General features: G+C 40.1%; 1 long non-coding RNA gene across 1 annotated transcript in view; it reads left to right on the top strand.

Annotated features, from left to right (window-relative positions):
• The window catches only part of LOC121931908, a 10,638-nt gene extending 2,928 nt beyond the window's left edge, over positions 1–7,710 (top strand). The window contains exons 2-3 of the long non-coding RNA XR_006104228.1: positions 6,826–6,931; positions 7,659–7,710. This is a non-coding gene — a long non-coding RNA (uncharacterized LOC121931908). The remainder of the gene's footprint in view (positions 1–6,825; positions 6,932–7,658) is intronic.
• The last annotated feature ends 330 nt before the right edge of the window (positions 7,711–8,040 follow it).

The raw sequence follows: 8,040 nt of genomic DNA, 5'->3' as shown, positions 1-8,040 counted from the left end.
ATAACGTGAATTCGAACCGCCCAGTGCAGAAGAGCCCCAGTTCCAGACTCATCTGATAATGGCCATTGTCTCAGGATCTACTCACACAGAACCATTTCCACACATAATAGCTTTGTAAAGGGCCTTGCCTACATTGTCATCATCTCAGCACATGTATGAGCACAATGGATCTGGTGTGAGGGTTTCCAGATTGCCCCAGAGGGTATGACCAGGCCTAATGATTTTATCTTACAGGAGGGTAAATTTTGATTGAACATTAGAAGGAACTTCTTGACAATAAGAGTGTTTTGGCAGTGGATCAAATTGCCTAGAGAAGTGGTGGGGTCTTGTTCTCTGGACGTCTTCAAAAAGAGGCTGGATAGCTACTTGCTGGGGATGCTTTAGATCAGTAATTTTCAAACTTTGGTCCTCCAGATGTTTTTGACTTTAGCTCCCAGAATTCCTGATTATTGATGAGAAAGGCTAGAGCTTCTAGGAGCTGAAATCCAAAACACCTGGAGGACCAAAGTTTGAGAAACTCTGCTTTAGATGTGGATCCTGTACTGAAGAGGGGACTTGATGGCCCTTCCATCTCTATGATTCTATGACTGAAAACTGGAGAGGGCTCTTGTGCCTTTAATGGTTATGTAGAAGAGGAAATTTCAACAGGTGTTGCTTGTTAACACCTGCTGAAATTCCTGTTGCCAAACAGCCATTACACTCTATAATTCTATTATGGGATGCGGTGGCTTAGTGGTTAAGATGCCAATTCTGATGATCAGAAGATCGGAAGGTTGGCAGTTCGAGGCCCAAGTGCTGCATGATGGGGTGTGCTCCTGTCAATAGTCCCAGCTTCTGCCAACTTAGCAGTTCAAAAGCATGCAAATACAAGTAGATCAATAGATACCACTTCGGTGGGAAGGTAACAGCATTTGGTGAAGTCATGCTGGCCACTGGAGTAGTCCTTGGGCAACTCTGGCTTTTTGGTCTAGTATCAGAGATGAGCACCGCCCCCTACAGTCCGTTATGACTAGATAATAATGTCAAGGGACTACCTTTACCATTACCTTTATGAAATGTCATTGCTCAGACTTGGACACATTTTTATAAGAGGCACAGTTTTATTTTGTTTTACATTATTTTCCTCCTTTTTTGCAACACATGATTCAAAGTGGCATCAGTGTGCAACTGTACCAACTCATATTAAACAACAACAAAAGCCTCCAAAACAATGTTTTTAAAATGGGACAAAATGGGATTGTGACGTACCAGGGATAGGTTCCATAAGTAGGGACCATATCTGGAAAAAAGAGAGTAGATGACAGGAGGGTATGCCTCTGGAATACGAAAGGGGTAAACTACAAGATCCTATATGAGTACTCTTTTATTCAATCTCTGGAAATCTCTTACATTTAGGGAAGCAGGATGGATTGACTGTCATTTTTGATAACAATATGAGTGCTACAACCATAAGGAATCATTACGTCTGCATCTACGCTGCTAAATTAGTGCAGTTCTGGAATTTGTAATTTTGAGAAATATTTAGCCTTCTCTGTTGGAGAACTCTGGTGCCACAGCAAACAACAAGTTCTGGTATTCCAAAGCATATAGCCATGGCAGTTAAAAGTGGTGTCAAACTAAATTAATTCTGTAGTGTGGCAGCAGGCTGAATCAAAGGATACTTTCTGTCCTAGCATCAGCAACCTTGGGGCCCATTCACACTGTACAATTATTGTGCTATTTTTCCACTTTACTGCCATGACAACCCTCCATGGAATAGTAGGATTGACAGTTTGGGAAATGGGATTTCCACCAGAGACATGTAGTGCCTCACCACACTACATACCTCTGGATTCCATATGATGTATCAATCCAGCAGCAACCACCATGCGCAACAAGATCAGTGTATTGGAACTAGCATGAATTGACTTTCATAGAAAACAACAGGCAGTGTAAAAGACAGTAAGGAACATTTCCAGAGAAGCCACTGGAACTTTGTATGGACTATGACAAATAACATTTTCACAGTCTTCTATTTCCACTTGAAAATTGGAAGTAATTGGCAACCTATATTTCCAGCAGTTTAAACCTAAGAGCAATAATTTGCTATGATTTAGAAAGAAACTAGACTCAAATCTAGGACTCATTTTAATGTAGGTTTTGCCCACCAGGGAATGTTCAATAAACAAAATAAATATGCCAATGTGCAGAATGGCTATCCTTCACTATACAAGTGACTTTATTTTAAAAACCTCTGGTCGTTTTACCTTTAAAAACAGTTTGATCTAAGAGGGTTTGAGTAGGTAGAAGAAAGTTTGTGTGGAGAAGTTTAAGGTAAGAAAAGAGGGGACCAAATATGGTCAGGATCGAGATTTAGAGGTTTGGAAGGATGAAGAAAGAGAGTAAGTATTAAGTGATAAGAAATGAAGTATGGAAAGGTCTGATAAGATGGTATTAATTAGGTAAGTAAAGTAAGAAGGATGTAATCATAAGTGAGTTGTGAAGTATTAAGAGGAAATTATGAATATAAGAATTGTAATCTCATATTATTCACAATACTTCCTTATTTCTTTACTTTGATGTATATAAAGTAAGAATGTGATATTGTGTAGGTATTTAAATGTATGTAATGTGTATATGTGTATGAATGTTTGTTTATAATGACTGTTATTGTTTAAAGCTGTTTTTTAATAATAAAATTTATTTAAATTAAAAAAAGTTTGATCTACAGGTATTACTAGGTGACACTATTTACTTTCATGTCATGACTAGATTATTTTCATGTCTGCTATTCAAGCTTCTCTTAACAGTACAACAGCAGTCTCACCTTGTTATCTTCTGGCAACTTTATATGTCACTGGGTGATCATAGTCTGCCCGAGACTTTGCAGAATATCATCCCAGCTTTACAGTATGGAAACTGGAGCTTCTTGTGTACATATCCTCCAATTGTTTCAATTGGACAAAGTCCCTGTTAATCTATCACCTTACTTTTTCAGCTGCTTTTAAAATGTTCCAGTTTCTCCCTCTCCCTCTCCCATTCTTCCTTGGCCCTTAGCTTATTTCCACTGGTACAAAAAGAGTTTAAAATGCAAATATAAATTGCCTTCATTTAACTCAGAAGGGGGAAGAAGAGGGAGTGGAATTGTGCCCTTCCCAAGTTACTTTTCTTGAAAGTAGCACCTTTCAAGAAAATAGAGGCTGAGCCATACATCTACAATTTTCAGTTCTAGTGCTCTGGTTCAACCGCATTATAGACTGAATGATTTCTAATGCACTGAATTGTATTCCATACTTACCCATTTTAATCCAGCAACTTTAGTTTAGTGATTCAACCATTTAATGGCACACAGCAAAGAACCTTAAATTTAAAGATGACTCAAAAAGACACGTTTTTTGTTTTACAGTTGACACACAAAGCCCACGGAGTCACCTGTTTTTGCTTTGTGACAGCCTTTTGTCTCCCTGTGACCAAATCAGGGCCAGTACAAGCAACAGAAAGACATGGTTATTCTTCCTGAGAAATAAACCCCCAATTTTTCAAGAACAAAATGTGTGGCAAATAGGCTGCACTTTTGTTGACTGCCCAAACAGTTTATTTATGCAGGAGCCATTATTTGAAATCTGGGTCATTTATTTCCCAATGAAGACTTTTCCCTTCAATATAATGGTACCATTATATTTTTGTTTTCATTTCAGAGTTTGAAAACCCCAGCAGCAAACCCTGAACACATTGTGCTTAACATTTTCAATTAATATTGGCCTGGTGTGTTGTATAATCAGCCAGTAGAGTACAATAAAATGGTAGGCACCAGCAAGAAAGTGAAATGGTCCCAGAAAAGCATTTGACTCTCTAGGGCTGCATCCACATTATAGAAATAGTCCAGTTTGACACCACTTTAACTGCCAAGGCTCAGTGCTATGGCATTCTCAGAATTGTAGTTCTGTGAAACATTTAGCCTTCTCTGTTAGGGGGCACTGGTGCCATAACAAACTACAGTTCCCAGAATTTCCTAGCACTGAACCATGCCAGTTGAAGTGATGTCAAATTGGATCATTTATGCAGTGCAGATGCAGACTTGGCCAAACTATTCACATATATTTACCCTGCCTTTCCTCTGGGGAGTTAAAGGAAGCAAATATAACCTTGCTCTCATTTTTAACCTCGCAACAACCCTGTGAGGTATGTCAGGCTGAAAGAAATGACTAACCAAGATGAAAATGTAACACATGTGGCCATGCAACATCAGAGTATGATCAAGATGTTTAAAAACCTTAAAGAAGTCAACCAGACAAGCTAGGAGAGACTGCAGCAGTTTGCTTTTGTCTAAGCCTACTGGGAAGGACAATATTCTGCCCCCTCCTCTCTTCTCCTCCATTCTGAGTTAACTGAGTGTGAACTATTTTTGTACTTTGAATTCAGTTTGCAGCAATTGAAATAAGCTGGAAAAGCAAAAGGAGAAGACTGGAACACTTCAAATGCAGCTGGGAAAGTGGGGTGACAAGATTAGCTGGGACTATCCCTGCCCAATTTGGATAAGTGAAGGCACCCAGTGAGCTCCCAAGCCAAGTGAGGATTTGAACTCGGGCCTCCCCAGAAGAGCAAATCTAAAGCCAGGAGCATTACTAGGGGGAGTGATACACTGCTACCCAAACATCTATTTTTTAGCAAATACTGGTTGTGACATATGCCTTTATTCTTTTAAAATGCTGAAGAGGTAGTGTGAGCGGCATGAAGCTCAGTGGGAGAAAAAAGGAGAGGCCCCAGGTGTTAAAAAATGCTCCATAAGTATGCTCCATAGGTTTTTGGCCTGCATCTCACAGCATTTGCTACACTGGGAAGGACTGCATGGATCTGTAGTCCAACACCAACTGGAGGGCTAAATCATTCTCAACCCTGGTGTGGCACATGGGTTGAGTCTCAGTTTTGGCATAAAGGAGAGATATAAGTAAATAGGATGATGAGGATAATAATAATAATAATATATTAATAATAATAATAATAATAATCTTTATTTATACCCCGCCTTTCCACAATGTGATCAAGGCGGCTTACAGGTAAAAGACAATAAATTACAAGTTAAAATATTACATATAAAAATTAAAACATCGATAGAGGAGTAGGGACGGGAAACAAACAATCAAAATATCAGGGCAAGAATAGAACAACAACTTTAAGATAGTTGGGGCAAAAAACAAATTACTAAGGTGGGAATGCCAGCCGAAATAAGTGAGTTTTTAGATCTTTTTTAAAAGAAAGTAACGATGCAGAGGAACGAAGCTGTGCAGGAAGCTTGTTCCACAAAGTGGGGGCAAAGATAGTAAAGGCCCTCTGTGAGGTCGTTACAAAGCGAGACTTAGGGACCTCCAACAGGTTGGCCCCAGATGTTCTGAGTGTGCAGGGCGGACTGTATTAATAATATATTATTAATATGTCATTCAACTAAAAACCATCAAGTCTAATGAACAAGGAATACACACACTAGTTTTGCCAGTGTTTCTTATTATAAAGGATGTCCCTTATTTGAAGTCTGGAAAACTTGTCCCTTTTAGGACTGGAAAGTGTCCCTTACAATAAGTAATGGGTTATGTGAGGGTTGAAAAAAAAGCTTTTCATCCTTTGTAAAGAAATAAATGTTGCATTGTATAATGCATTGTGGATGATATGTTAATTGTCCAATAATAATAATAATAATAATAATAATAATAATAATAATAATAATAATAAATGATTTAGTTAATAGAAATTGATACTTTCATCTGGTATTTTGATAGAACACAACATTATTAAAGACTACTTCTTGCCTGTAAGTTTTACATGCTATGAATTTTGGTTGTCCCTTATGTTATTTTGAAAACCTGGCAGCTCACACACACATACACACACACACTTTTTAAGCCAATGCTCTTACCCTGAGATTCCTTGCCCTGAGGGCTGGAGATGTTGATCTAATGTGTCTGTCAAGTTTGCTACTACTATGTTTGCTACCTAGATGTTGTTGTGTACCTTCAAGTAGTTTCCAACTTATGGTGACCCTAAGATGAACCTGTCATGGAGTTTTCTTAGCAAGATTTGTTTAGAGGAGGTTTGCCATTCCCTTCGCCTGAGGCTGAGAGCATGTGTCTTGCCCACAGTCACCCAGTGGGAATCAAATCTAGGTCTCCAGTCATAGTTCAACACTCAAACCACTATGCCACACTGACTGTCACCTTACTGATGTTTTATGTTTTATTCAAATCAAAATCATAATCTGATCATTGCAATAGTATCCATTAAGCACCGAGGTCTCAAATATTAGAAGGCTGCCCTTATTAGTGATGCCTGAATCAGCCTCATTTAGCAAAACACTGCAATTACAGAGGATCGGGGTTTTTTTTCTAGTTACAAAACCTTCGCTATATATTGAACCCTCCCATGATCAGCTAAGAGGCAAAACACAGAAGAGCTAAATGACCTTATTGCTGCAGTTTTTAAAGTGATAAAAAAACCCTCCTCTGCATCTAAAAATCTGTCAAGGTATAATCATAGCCATTATTCATCAAATGAAAAGAGGTTGTTTTAATTTCCTCATTAATGGATACCACCCAATGATTTTCCTCCCACAGATATGCAGCCCGTCAGACATAAATAGGCCACACATATCAAAATTCCATTTGTCTATAGCAGATGCTGAGATGACAATCAGTGATTAATTCCTAAAAATGAGAAGCATCAGGTCACTTGCCCATCTGGAACGCATACTAACATCTTTGACAAACATTCCTCTTACCCTTAGAAGTAGTGGGGGTGGATTGTTATTTGGTAGTAAAAGAATAACATTTTGCATATCTTCAAAAACACACTCAGGTTGACAGCTTGCCTCAACAAATTTCCAGGGACTTCATAGAGCAGTACCTGAAGATCAGATCAAGTTCAAAACTCTCCACGAGGAATGGTCTGTTCATCCCTAGATGTAAGTTGTTTTTTCTCCTCTTCAACACAGCAATTGCTACCATATATAACGGCAAGGACACTGTAAGTGGAAAATTCTGTGATGAGTATGTCAAAAACCTTGTCTTCACTTGCCGGAATATTGGTCCTGAATCCCTCCCATACCTGATCTTTTCCTGTGGGTTTTCAACTCTTACAGCAAACTATAGGTGGCTGTCTTCTCACACAATCTGTGAGGTTACAAGAAGGTGTCCAGCCATGTTATTAACATTGGGCACCTCACTCTGACCTCAGAGCAACTCATGCCCACAATGGCAGCACTGGGCTGTGGGAAGGCAGAAACCCATCATCATTGTGGAGAAAGCTGAAAACCCACAACAAAAAGTGAGTTACAGTGCGCCCGCGTTATACGCATATGTGCTCAAGCTCTGTTGGTGCTCTTGGACATCTCAGCGGCCTTCAATACCATTGACCATGGTATCCTTCTGGAACACCTGAGAGAGCTGGGAATTGGAGGCTTTGCTTTGCAGTGGCTCCGTTCCTACCTCTCGGGTAGATTCCAGATGGTGTCGCTTGCGGACAGTTATTCAGCCAAGAGGGAGCTCAGGTCGGGCATCCCTCAAGGCGCCATTCTGTCCCCAGTGCTGTTCAAGATTTACATGAAGCCGCTGGGAGAGATCATCCGGAGACATGGGGTGGGGTGTTATCAGTATGCTAATGACACCCAAATCTATTTCTCTATGTCTCAGACTGCTGCAGTGACTAAAGAAGGCATCTCTCCTCTGAATGCCTGTCTTGATGAGGTAATGGACTGGATGAGGGAAAACAAACTCAAGTTGAATCCAGGTAAGACGGAGGTACTAGTAATAGGGACTCCCAATCCGGGAATGGCGTTATGCCAGTCACTTCTAGACGGGGTCACACTTCCGCTGAAGGACTCTGTTCGCAGTTTGGGGGTGCTCCTAGACTCTCCATCTGACAGCTCAGGTGGATGCGACGGTCAGGAGCACTTGCTTTCAGCTTCAGCTGATATGCCAACTGAGCCCCTTCCTGGAGCAGGGAGACCTTGAAACAGTAGTACATGCACTGGTAACTTCTCAGCTCGACTTTTGTAATGCGCTCTACATGGGG

The sequence above is a fragment of the Sceloporus undulatus genome, chromosome 5 (assembly GCF_019175285.1).
Source record: "Sceloporus undulatus isolate JIND9_A2432 ecotype Alabama chromosome 5, SceUnd_v1.1, whole genome shotgun sequence".
Lineage (NCBI taxonomy): Eukaryota > Metazoa > Chordata > Lepidosauria > Squamata > Phrynosomatidae > Sceloporus > Sceloporus undulatus.
Note: the sequence above shows the minus strand (reverse complement) of the source record. Positions and strands in the feature narration are given on the sequence as shown.